The following is a 14,000-nucleotide window of genomic DNA, read 5'->3' on the forward strand; positions in this document are numbered from 1 at the left end:
AGTTTGGCATGCATCCACTTCCTAGTGCATTTCTGTTTGGACAAATTAATGTTTGGGTAGCACCAGGAGAAAAAGATGCGAAAGTATATTTTAGCTTAAGAAGTTAACTGGTTGTGCCACTGAATGCGATGCTGTCTCAAAGACAGTCTGGTGACCCAACATTTCCATAGTAGTTATTGTTCTAAAATGAAAGAGGTGTTATTAATCTTTAAAGTTATGAATAGAAGAAAGAAAATTGCGCTTATTAAGATAGTTTTAAATCTTGGTGACTGCTAAGGAGAAACAGGTCGTATTGGCTTATTTATATTTTCTCAACAAAGCGAAATTTCCAGTGTGCCTGAATAACTGAGTTAAATCACATTCACAGCTAATACATCTTGGCTCGAAAGCAAAGATAAAGGATTGTAGTTTGACTGAATGGAGATGATTTTATTTTTACAAATCCGTTGTTTCTTGTAAGAACAAAGCAATTAGGCTCCCATTTCCTGGCAGCGCTCTACCTCGTATGTTTACTGGAGCAGCTAACGTGTCTCCTTTGACAGAACAGGAAGAGAGAGCCACACGTGTACATGCTGTGGCTCCAGGACCTACTGTAAATATAAATGCTGGCTTTCGAGACTGTCGCATGGGGATCTGTGATAGTAGTTGGCAGATCTGAAGCCCTAAGACCTACCAGCAGCTGTACATCTGTGAGGTCAGTCATTCAACAGATTGAATCTGCTCAAGAGTTGAAGTGGAAATGCAGAAACTGTCTCTGGTCAAGCATGGGACAGGAGAGTGAACAGGAGGAGGAGAAAATGATAGACATAAAACTACTCCAGGTGTGCCTCTCGAACGGATGCTTTTCTTGGCCTCGTGTAGGTCATCTCACTTTTCTTGTCTTCTTTCTCTGGGTGCTAATTCTGGCTAAGTCTTGACAGACCTGAATGGAGGTGTTCTTTGTTCGACGGGATGAATGTGGAGCAGGAACTGGCATGCACCTCCTAGCTATCTTAGCCACTGTATGAACGGGGGAACATACTTGTCACATAAGTGTTGGCTACCCTTGAGACTTAGGGAAGTCCCTGTTGAAGCAATCTCGGCCATGCAGCTGTTGATGAGCTCCGTCCTAATTACTAGTCTGCCCGATGGGAGACATCCATAATCTCTGAATATCTCCAGTGATGAAATTCCCATCATGAGGTGCTGCTTCCCTCATAGCTTCCCACTGAAGAGAGGACCCACTCAAAGGTCTCCGCCCTAGTAGTCGAAGCCCGTCACGAGGTTGGTGCCAGGTATCTGAAATCTCACTCTCCTTCCTCTCACAGGATCTCCCAGGACAGCCATGCTCTGGACGAGTGAAAGAGTTAACCAAGGAGGGGAATGAACACAGGGGCTCAGCTTTCCCAGGGCTGGGCCCCAGGGCACGACTGTGGTAAGTAAGGCCAGGAGCCTCATGTGTTCACACCTCCACGTTCTCTCTCCAGCTTGGTGCTCTTACAGTGGGTTCCCCTGGATCTGCCCCCTTTTCAAATACGTGCCCACAGCCACCCAAATAATCAAAGCACTTCTCATTGGGTTGGGAAGGAAGTAACAGAGGTTATTGTCATTTCTATTTCCTGGTCCTCAGGACTTAGCTGTTGGACAACAGTAGGTGTATCATGCTGGGAAAAGGCGTGTACAGATCCTCAACACAACTATATGGGACTTTTATCACAGACATTTCAGCCAAGACGAGATGAAACCATCTGCCTTTAATTTTAATTTCAGAATTTCAAAACCTCACAAAGAAGGAAGGAGACCCTGTCACATGGTAGATAAGTGTTATTACAGACGGTCAGTGGGGTGCAGAACACTACTGGATTGCTCCAAACTGTAGGATGCAATTGTGCCAAAGCTGGACCACGCTCTCCTGTATTTGTACCCTCTCATGTTTGCGTTCCAGTCTGTTTACACCTAACTGTTCTAGCAGAAAGATGTTATCTCTGCCTGACTTCACAGCTTTATTTTAGGTCTATAATGCAATTTTTGGATCCAAGAGTCATAAAAACTAAAACAACTGTTTAAGCCGCTGGTTGCTTAAGCAATCATATTTGCCTTTGGTTGATTAGCTGTAGTATTCTTCCCATTTTCACACTCCTCTGCAGTTCCTGGTGTGTACAACCAAAAACAGCTGCAAGATCAGCCTTTTTTTTAGTGTATTGACACTTCTGTATCCATCTCACTAGGGGAAAAATGGAAAATAATATGAAATCAATGAGCACCGCAGTTTTTCAAAGCTTCATTTTGGTTTCGTTCGGATAGGGTTTTGGTTTAGTCCTGACAAGGTTAGGCCCAGGCTTTTTCTATCCCGAAGAACAACAATAAGGGCTATTGGATAGTGCATTACCAGCTATGCTCCCATCTCCCTCCCCGGCTCACTCCGTGTTCCTGCCTAGTCTATTTGATTGCTCTGTGCTTCCCTTGCTTGTCACACGGTGCTGCTTATATTCTTGGCTGCAGGAAGCATAATGTGTTCTTGACAAACACGAAATATGTATGATTCTCTGATGAAAGATTTGATATAAGTGCAAAGCATTTGCCCACCTCAGAACAGTGAACTCTTGACCTCCTGGACACTGTTAGATGCTAAAGAAGCCACTAGCAAGAAAAGACACTCAGTAGCCTCAGTGGTTGTCTGCAAGAGTGCAGCTTGTCCTACTAGACATCTTCAGGTCAGCGTGAGCTGTGTAGCAGGGCCTTTTTGCCTGACTGATAGGAGAGGAGGTACCAGGGAGCAGGACGGTAGACCTGGGATGTGGGAGGCAAAATTCAGATCCCTGTTGTGCTACTCTGGAAAATCTCTTGCTCTGGCTAAGATCCTCATTTATAAGCTAAAAATAAGAACACATCTTCACTGCATAGGGCTGAAGGGGGAATATGCTGAGAACCTCAGGGTGCTGAGCTCTGACAGAAAGGGAGTGAGAAAAGACAAATGAGTTGTTACTCTTGCACTCAGACAAGTAATCACAAAACCCAAAGGACTTCCTGTGGGTTGAATTCCAGCTGCCGGCACCAGCACGTGACCTCTCCATCCCCTGCAGCTTACCGGGCCGGGAGCGAGCCTGCCGTGGAGCGGGTCCGCAGCCTGGCCCTGCCCGGGACAGCTGTGTCTCATCCCAGCAATGCAAATGTTAGCTGAACAGTGTAGGCAGGAGGATGTGAGAGACAAAATGTTCACAAGAGATTTTGAATTCCTTCCTAGAGAATACACAAAAGACCAGTCTTTCCTTCTCATCAGGAGGAAACGTAAACCGTGTGCCTCTAAGGACGTATATCCCCTTTCTCCCCCTTCAGAGTATGATAAACTGACCAAGTAATGTTTCCTGTAAGGGGGAAAGGAGGAGCAAGTGGAAGAGAAAAAGGCTGCTGGTATTGTTTTTTAGTAACGTGAATGGAGTTATGTAGTAGCTGACAGATCACTTTCGAATTTTACACAGTCAAGCCCCAGTGATGTCTCTCTTAGGGTCTTAACAGAGCCTCACCTCATCATTTTCCTTACACCTGATACCTGATGGCCCACTGCTGTTGCTGATCCTGTCAGCAGCAGCAGGCTAATGAGTATCATTAATTGCTTTGCAGTGTGCTCACACTGTGCTCCTGCTGCGACGAGAAGCGGGGGACTCTTGACACTCGTAGAAGCAGGGGACGGTGCTGGGACTGCTGAAGGGCATCACCGGGGCGCGTCTCCAGACGCCGTCTTCCACATGCGGCGCTGCGTGAAAGCACTGCGGGACGTCTCGGGTTGTGCACACGTACGTGTCAATTTTTATCAGCTGCATAGGATTTTCCACCAAAGGATGCTAATTATGACCTTTATATTGCTCTTGACTTTGATTGAAAGGGTGAATATTATCTAAGAAATGACAGTGAGGCACAGGGGTGATGCGATGGCAGCACCTACCCATATTTACTGAGGAGCTGTTGGTTGTGCTTTCATCAAAGGAAACAGCAGCAACAGCTCTGTGACATGCTGAGTCCTGCCCTAGCTGTTCAGTATTAAACATAATTAACTTCAGTCACATCTAATTAGTTGCTCTCTGGCCAGAATGGCCAGAATCTCCGACAGATTCTTACTGTGAATTTTTTGTCCCATATTCATCAGTCCATTAAAGATGTAACATGAATGAGACACCAGAAGAAAAAGCGAGTGTAATTTGTCACTGCTGGAATTCATCATTAAGGAGATGAAAACAGGGGCTGGCAGAGCTAACCATCCTCGGTACCTGTTGCGCTGCAATGGCAAGCAGAAATGATGCCTTTGGGTTGGATGCTGAAGGTTTTACCATGAGTTATAGGTACTGTATTTGGTGTTTGGGGATATACCTGCATATTTATTTATGCATTATTTTTATTATATGCCTCATGAAGGACATTCAAAGTATTATAGGATTCCTTTTGTTAGTGAAAGGATTTTTTTCCATAGCTTCCCTTCCATGATCATTTTTTTATGAAGGACTGTCATCAGTAAAAACATGAACATAATATTCATACGGAATAGAGAGAGCTTTAGGATTAAAAGTGTCCTGTATAGGAATATTTGTGAGCTACATACGTGCCAGGGAGAGATTGCAAACCCAGGATTTTGGAGCAAAAGTACTAGACTCCTTTTGCTCTTGTGTTTATGATGTCTAGACAGTGAATTTTCCCTGATTTTTCTGTTGAGAACTGTGTCAGTCTGAGCAGGGAAAGCCCAATAACTGGACTTCTATCTGTATGTATGTTCTTCACATATCTTTTTCTTCCCCATCAGTACCATTTTTCCGTAAGAGTATAGCCCAGGGAATTTATATTTTGAGGCTGCCCCTTACATTTTTTTTTCTTTCTTTTTTCCCCCGTCTGATATAAAAGACGTAGTTTAAGGCACTTAAGCCAGGTTGGACATGACCAGTTCTATCCCTCGGCACTTCCAATGCTAACTGCTACCATCTCTTTTGAATAGCTCATACACTCTTGTCCTATATAAAATTTACATGCTGACACATGGCTAACCTCAATTTTATCGGGGCCTGGAAGCATGAGGGATTGTGTTAATTTTTCCCGTTGTAAAGTGAGACACAGAAGTTGTTAGCTCAGCTGTGGGTCACCAGTTCGAAGGCAAGGCTGGGACGGGACCGGCATGGGGCTGTGGTTGCTCCTGCAGCACAGGGGCACCCTCCGCACGCCAGAAGGGTGTTTCACAGCACACGGCCTCTCCGCAGCCGGCTCCTGCTCGCCGCAGCACAGCCGCAGCTGGCAGCGTTCGCCGACGGGCTCCCGGGCGCCTGCGCGCTGGCCGCCAGCTCCCCGGTGCCACCGGCACGGAAACTTCACGCGCGGGCAGAGAACCGGCCCCGGCGTCGCGCTGACCCAGGTTTCGCAGGGGCAGACCTTGCTCCCACGAATGTCGCGGGCAAAACTGCCCCAGGGGAGGGGAAGCTGCAGGCAGGGTCTGGGGGAGATAACCCCGCGTGGCCCCGCAGGCCGGGAAGCTCTCTTTTACGCACAGGGTCGCTCCCTCTCACTTTCTTGCTTTGGTTGGTTTGTTCCCTCCGGGCTCTGGAAACACTTTATTGCTACACAGCAACTTCCCCGAACTCTATCTGGGAGATTAACGGTTTATTGAAGAACAGGCAGGATTTAGATTGTCACCAAGAGACCCATAAAAGCAAGCATGTAAAAAGTGTTATGGAAACAGAGCGTGGCCCCTTGGCGCTTTCAGGGATGGAGGCCGGGACACGTACGTGCCCCGCACCCAGCTCCTGCGCTGCTCCGCCGGGGGCTCATTCCAGCAGCGGTGAGCGTCGCTGCTCCTCCTGGAAATTAACGGCTCTCCTGCGAGGTAGTTTGCTTTAAGCGCGTCTTTGCACACAGGCTGGTTCTTTTTTCCCTTTTTCCAGGCGAGCGGCTGCTGTGTGCGCGTGTGCACGTGTGCGTGTGCGTGTGCGCGCGCCTCGTGCGTCACGGGGAGCGCACTGATGGCACGCAGCAGCGTTTCCCCGCGAGGCCTCCCAAGCGTTGCCTGGAAAACGGCTAACTCCTCTCTTTGGTCGGCGAAGGATAGGATTGCACGAATGGGCTCTGCCGCCCCACGGCCAGCTGGTTCCTGCAGGCGTCCCGCAGCCCTGCGCGGGGACCTGGCGCCGAGGGGCCCCCGCGTCCCCCGGCCAACGCGCTCCGTCTGGGGAGGCGGCTGCCTTTTGCCCTGCCCTGCTGGCTGTCTTCTCAGGCTTGAATATCGGTGATTTTGCACGTGTGTGGAAAGTAACGACTTCGTGTGCACCCCGAGCGTCGTGGGCTTGGGCGTGCAAGAACCGCCTTGTTCTGCACGCGCGCCGCGGCGCTCGTCCTTCCCCTGCTTCTCCTCGGTTGGCCCAAGTTCGCCGTTTCCCCACGGGGTTGCTGGCCTCGCGCGCTGAAGCCGGGTCAGAGCATTGAAAAACGAGCGCTGGGCTGTAATAACACAGTTGGCTTGTTTGGGAATCGGTTTCTTTGGTTAAGAGTTTAAAATAGCAGCTCTGCAGATTTGTTAGGACAGTTCATCCTTGCACACGTAACCATTTGCCCCGTTACCTTCGCCCAGGATCCTCCTCCTCCACCTCCCAGCAGCCTGCTGCCTCCCCAGACGTAGGTGCATTTAAGTAGGTTTTTTTCTGTATATAAAAGTTTTTTTGGTTTTTTTTTAAGCTCTGTGTGTTTTTTTCCAGCAGAAGGGGTTTGTGCCTGGCTCTTCCCAGGAGAGGCAGCTCTCCCATTCCCGCTGGAGCCCAGCACAGCTTTGCACGCAAGTCGGGGAGGCATCCTCCCTGCAGAGCCCTTCCCGGGGCGTTTTACCACTTTCCTGCAACAGGATGATAAACCCTCTGAATTTCCCTGTAATTGCACCTCCCAAGTGATACTGCTGACAGTTTTATGCTTTTTAATACCACTTGAGGCACGCTGTTACTCCCCAGCAAGCCTGGCATGGTACATTTTATTGCCTAATTCCGCATCAAAAGTTTGAATAATGTTTCCCGTTGTTAAGCTTGTCAAGTCCTCTCTAACAAATACTATATGCTTATTATTAATTTTGCTGCACCTTTAATGTAAACAGCTCTGACATCTAGCCGTCCTTTACGCAGTTGCTTTTAGAAGACAAAAACGACCATAGCGAGGTCTGGCACATCTCACCCAGGTTGTTCAGGCTGTGCCCTGTCCGTGTCCATGGGAGCAGAGGGAGGAACTCGCCTCGTCTGCGGTGGTAATCGCAGCAATGGTTTCAAGCACGTGGTCATCAAAAGCAAACCTTTCCCACAGGCTGAGGTCTGCCTCAGCTTCGCCTTGCTGGTACTTGCCAGCCTCTAACGAGGTGCCCTTTCGTGCCGCTTTGTGGCCGAGGGTGGCACAATGTCATCCTCTGTTCTCAGGAGTTTTCATATTTCCAGTGACCTACAAAAAGGGCAAATCTGTCCGGCGTTTTGTGACCTTGACTTCGAGGGCGCGTCGTTGCTGAGGATGGCTCCGGACATCTTGTCTGCTGCGTTACTTGCAGGGGCGATGTGATGATGAGCACTCTGGAAAGCCCAACCACAGCTTTGCAGCTGTGGACTAATGAAATCCATGGTGAGTTCCTTTTGATCCAGACACCCTGTCTTCTTAAATTACTGTTGTTCAATACCTATAGCGAGATACTCCAAATGAGCCAACTGGCCTGCCAAAAGAAAACAAAAAAAATTCTAGAGAATAACAAATTTGTTGAGAAAATGATATTTGGGCCATCCTCAAACTATTTATGAATTAATGTCTAATTCTCTAACTTGCTCTTCCTGGGATTTTTTTTTCCGCAGAAGTAGATTTATGGTGGCAGTCGTTGTTCCTTTTCACTCAGTAACTCAGTGGTTGATGCTTTTGCCCAGAAACTCTGAATCCCTTGATCAGTTCCAGTCTACAGCTGGGTGGAGTGGGATAATTCAGTTCCACTGAACTGCCCATGCTTTTCAGTATCTCAGGAAAAAAGGGCAGTGTGCTCACGATTTCTCCCATTGGACCTATGTCCTCACAGTATAAAACAAACAGTTCCAGAGCCAGAGAACAAGGAAATGACAAATACTCTCTAGCCCAGTGGTTAGCACATACACAGAGGCAAGAAGATACGGTGTTTCAGTTCCTGCTCCAGTGACTGCTTAGGAGCTAGGATAAAATTTCATGATAACATCATGGACTCTAAGTTTCGGCTGCACTCTAGCATGGTGGCCATAGTGCTCTGATATGAGATGTGTGGATTCCCTCAGGGAGTGGAGAGAAATCTGCCTGCCTCCATTGCTCCCTGAACCTAATCAGAGAATTAAACACTCGATGCCCTCTTTTCTTTTGTTGTTTATGAGAAGCAAATGTTTTACTGAAGCAACAGCGTTTCAAGTCAAACCCATTTTGGTTTTGATCGCTTTGGTGAGAAAACATCAATTTCTTTTAATTTTTTTAGGTCATCTTTTTGGTGACTAAAAACAGTTACTGGCACGAATCCATCAAGATGGATCTTCCTTTGCTAACTCTTAAAGGAAGAGATTAAAAAAAGGCAGCTCTTTATTCATACCACTGCACTCCTTGCAGTGTAGAAGAGGAGATGTGGTAAGCAAAGACATGGGGCAAGGTAACTTGGTGTGCAGCTGGTGTGACGTGGGTCATGTAGGCAATGGACTGTAGACAGGTCTTAGTCATTTGGCCACTGTGGCAACATTAGGATCCAAAAGGCGACTCTTTGTATGATTGGAAACCACCTGAAGATGATAATCAGATCTCACTGACTACTCTAATGTGCTTGTTAGAGGTCCTGCTAGCTACAAGGTCTTCTAGTGGAAGCATGAGGGCAATATTCAGCTCATGAAGCAGGAAGAATCATCTGACCACTTTTCTTCTTGGTCTGTCCTGTGTATAGAAGAAATGGTGGAGGTAGGTCAACACTTATTTTTCTGAGAAGAAATCAGACTGTCTTTGAATTCTTCTCTGGGTTTTTCCATTTGATTTATAAATGACACGTTTCTTTACTGCACTTTAAGTGCAAACAGCTCTTACAGAGTTTTCTTAAGAATGCATTGCATCTTCTTCTTAATAGCCGTGGGTATTGGGGAAGATGCAGTGGGCAGAAAGTGAGGAAAAAATCCTATGAAACAACAACAGTTATATTCGGGCTTTCGGAGAAGTTTGGGAAAGGCAGAGAGCTCACAATGGCCTGTGCAACTTTGCTCATTTTCTTATAAATCTGCCACTGAGACATTGCAGGTTGGGGAACTGCTGCTTCTCATGGAGGCCAGATGTTGCACAGGTCCTGCTGGTTCTTGTGCCTGCAGGGATTTGGTGCCATGCTGCTACAGGCTTATATTAGTGCTTTTGTCTCCTGTTTTCAGACATGACATAATTTCTAGGAACCATAGTAACAGCTGAAATTCCACTTTGCTAGGAGCATGTTCCCTATTTTTATCCTTTTAATCAGGTTTTTAGTAAGGTTTAAAGAGGTTTAAAATTATTAAACTGACCTCTGTACTGTGGTCTCTGTCTGAGAGAGCTGTTGAGCAACAAACATCTGGATACTGAGGGACTATTCTGGGAAAGTATTAGTCTGGACTTCCCCTGCGTTTAGACTCTATCTTATGCACTCATTATAGGGCATTCTTGAAGATACTGTACACGATGGTGCTTTTTCTTTTTCTTTCTTTCTTTTTTTTTTTTTTTGTCTAACAGAGTAATTGACATTTTTGTGTTTGTAAGCTCTATAGATGTATCTTGTCTAGGAAAAGACTACTTATACAAAAAGGTTATTAAGAGTTTTTACAATAATGGAGCAATGTATTGTGGTGCTGGTGTAAGCTGCTAAAATGTCTTGGATAACCACATAATGATATACTCTTGCACTTCAAAGGGATTATTCTCTGCCAGTGCAGTTCCCATCTTTCTATTCTGCAAAAGTAGAACGAAACATTTATTCTCCGGGCTGTATCGCTAAGCTGAGCAGAACTTGATGGCTGAAATTCTTGAGCTGATCAGCCCAGAAGTGTGGAGTGATGACCTTTTGAGTCATTCTCAGAAAGGCTGAGGGCTTGGGCACAGGCAAAGCGGCAGAAATGTATCTGCATGAAAACACGGCAGCTCACACGCAGGCACTGCTGTGCCCAACCAGGGATGTCTGCATGCTGTTCCAGGCTTTGCAGATGAATACTTATGTGAGTAAGCTACAACTTCCAAACAGAAAGTCAGAGTCAAGTTTGGAGCGTGTGGTAATGAAAGCAGGTAGCTTGTAGAACTGCTGGAGTTTAGCTCACTGGTAGGCCTGTGAGTTTGGGTAGAGAGCTCCAAAGACAGGAAGACTACTGTCTGAATTAAGAATTGGTTTTGGCTATAAAGCCATTGGTCTTCTAGCTGTATTGATTTTAGCTGACTGTATCATTAAGATTGCCGAGGCGTTGTCAACCCGTTACGTTCCTCTTTAGTGGCTGGATTTCACGAGGAATTTGGTTCCTTGTGATGTGTCATGTTCGACAAACAGAAGTAACTTCAGTCTCTAGGAGCTGATATATTGAGGAGTATCTTGAAGCAGAGTGGCTAATTGCCTTCAGCATGACTGAAATAATTATTTGAAAAACAAAGAGCATGATTGTTTAGGTTTACGTAACGTGCATATAAATAGAGGACCTAGACAACTTTTTTTGCTATAAAAGGCATTTATATCACTATGGTCAAAACTGCTGCAGGACAGTCGAAAGGACCTTTCTGACTTGTTGGATGTATGACTATGGGCACAAGGGCCCCACATGCTCTTAAGATGTCACGAGCATTCCCTGCAAGTGTGTGGGTTGAGAGTCCAGATCCACGAAGTGCAAGGATGATGTGGGGACAGCAACTGTTTCCCATCTCCCAGCGCTCTCCCTTCTCCCTCAACAGGGAACACTCTACCATACAGTTTCTTCAGTTACTGGATTTCAGACATGGCTTTGTCCTATTGGATCTTAAAAAAAAAATCTCTTTTTCAAATCTTAAAATTCTAGTTCAGTCCAAAAGCGTCATAAATTTGAAGTAGTCTGTTAGTTAAAACGCCTTAAACTTTCAGAAGTTATTTTATCTGACTATGCAAAAGCCTTCAGTTCATTTTATATTTGCTGATGACACACCTGACCTAATCATACAGTCACAAACTAGAAAAAAAATATATATTTATATTTATGTGCTGATAACTTGTGTGTAGTGTGATTTTTTTGTACTGAGACTGTGCTGAAATTTTGGTCTGTTTCATGTGTGTACTTTAAGGTTTTTTCTAATTTATTTCTATCTAACTTTTTATGGGCTGTGGAGAAAGTCTGGGCAAGCACAATCCCCAAATCTGTATCTTTACTAGGGCGGAAAAGAGCATAGTGTCTTATTAAGCGCAGAGACACTGCCTGCTGCCTCCGCTCTTAGGACTCCCAGTTCCTGATGCCTTTTAAAAATTGAATTGTCTTTGCAGATGCTGTTTTATTTTTTTTTCTTTATTCCATTGTATTATAACCTGGGAATTTGATAAGATTTCTAAGGAAATGTATAGACCACTTAAGCTGGTCAGTACTAGATTATAGATGTTTAAATGCCTATAACCTATGTAGGATTCAGCAGGAATTAAGTACATGAACATATTTGAAGGCCTGAGTCTCAGTGCTAATGACAGGAGCTGGGTGATGGTTTATATACCTCCAGGCAGGACTGGAAAGGTATTCTGAGTTTCCTCTTGCTTTCCTCTGTTCCTGGCCTGACCACTGATTTCCCAGAGGAGTGCTAGATAGCAGCGTGTTGTACACGTAACGGAAACGCTTGTTGTTAAAAGTATGGCCCAATCACCAGTTCACTACAAATCGGTGCCCGTATTCAGGTTATCGTAGTTCTCGAAGATTCAAACTTGAACTTTTTGTTCTCTAGGCTTGGTGCTTGAGCCCAAGGAGAAGGACTGGAGGCTGGCTGGTTTATTGCTCTCTGTATTTCCCAACTGTTTCTTTTACAGCTCTTCTAGTAGTGAGGATAAATATTTTTTGGGGGTGCAATGTCAGTAAGTGTTGAGCTGCTGTAGATCTGGCTCTCCGTTTTGCCAGCCCTTGTATGAAGCAACTTGCTTGGGGCTTTAGGTCTTAGAAACCCACCTGGGAAGGCAATGAGTGCATGTGTACTGTGGGAAGAGGTAAAGTGCTTTCTAGCTAGCAGGGAAGACTTATAAGAAGCTACATTGGGCAGAAGATGGTAAATACCTAAAGCATATGTGCATGCTTGATAGGGTGGGAAAACTGGCCTCCAACTTGGTAACATTTGTGTTTTAAAAAATACATTTTCTTCCCATGAACTATTTGGCTCCCTTCCCCTTGAAGTTCTCTATGTTCAGTGCCTGAATTGATGATGTGGGTAAGATCAAATTCAATCTGACAAAGCAAGTCAGAGGATGTGAAATCTTTCATTTCTCTAGCCTTTCCTTTGGGGAAACAAATGTCACTTCTGGTTAGCAGAAAGTTACTTTGCTGGGGACTGAGGCTTTTGGATTCAGTGAAATCACACAAGCTGTTTTCTGCACATGGAGATTGGGATTTTGTTTGTTTTCTGTTTGTTTTTTTCCTTGCGTGCATCTTCTTGGGCTCCTTAAGGTAATGTATTAAGCAGGGATTATTCAGTGCCAGCAGCTCGCTCTTCACTGCCCCTCATGGCAACTGGCTTCTTATAAAGCCTGGGCATCGCTGGCCATGGGATCAGGCGTGGGAGTGGGACTTGAAGTGGTTTTGCTTTGTGCTGGAATACTACAGTATTCAGAAAACAAACACGTAAGTTTGGGGATGAGTTCATCACTCTGATCTTCTTGTTTGCAGATGCCTACTTGGCAAGCTAAAATCTCCTAGCTAGGTTGGCCTCTCCAGTTTCCTTTTTCTCATGCAGCATGAAAATGGCCATGTCTGTCTGGGAGGGCCACGAAAGCTGATCGGGATTTAACTAAAACATCAGTTAAATGTCAGTCTTAATGCATTAAACTAGAGGACTAGTTTCTTTGATTATCTGTTGGGAAAACACAAGCTGTAATGGGAGCTGTTCCATTAATTGAAACTCTGCCATAAAGCACGCGTGTTGCTCTGGTTGTCCTCGCTCTTGCTGTCCGAACCCCATGTATTCTGGAAGATTTTATTTCAGCTTAGTACAATCTTTTGATGTGCTTGTCTGAAGAAAGAATTTAAATCAAAAACAGAGGGAGGTGGAAGGAACAGGGTGACAGGAAAATAAAACTGTCTGTGGAAACAGAGTTCAAAATTATTTCTTTCTCTGAAATAGTCTTCATTAACTTTTTTGAAGTTATATAACTTTCATGATCTACCATGTTATATTTATATTACAATATAAACTTATTTAGACCTGAAAATGTGGTCTTGGATTGGCCTTGTTACTTTTTTTTATGTAACACACAGTTTAAGCTCAGTAGCCTTTCAATAATAATAATAAAGTTCATTTTTGTTTACCTTTGAAAAGATATTATATCAAATCTCAGTATTCTGTGGTTCTTTATTCCTTTTTCTAGCTGCAGGTAATGTGCTCACAGTAGGTCTTGCTTGCAGTTAAATGTAATGTTTAGTCTTGAAACTTTATAGCATGTAAGACTAGGAAAAAGTTTTTCCAGACAGCTTGGAAACTTCCCTTGGTGAGTTATAAACCATGTCAGCATTAATATTTGTGTGTGTGAGGAGATAGATCTTTGACTCTTTCCAAATATGGCATTTACACTTCTAAGGTTAATGCTGTCTTTTAGTTGCATCATAGATCATGATAGCTCCAAGCTCTCTCTCCAAATCCTTTTCTTTGGGACAATTTCTGCTCGCTCTTGGGTGTGTGCTTGTGTAACATGCTCTAACTTTTAACTATTTCTCACAGATGTTTTGTGGTGCTTTCAATTTGAGATATCAGTAGTTTTGGGGAAAAAAATGATAAAAATAAGTAGTAACAAGCTGTCAAGGCCAAATGATGTTGCCCAGGAGTTC

The sequence above is a fragment of the Rhea americana genome, unplaced genomic scaffold (genome assembly GCF_003343005.1).
Source record: "Rhea americana isolate MKP2758 unplaced genomic scaffold, rheAme1 scaffold_14, whole genome shotgun sequence".
Lineage (NCBI taxonomy): Eukaryota > Metazoa > Chordata > Aves > Rheiformes > Rheidae > Rhea > Rhea americana.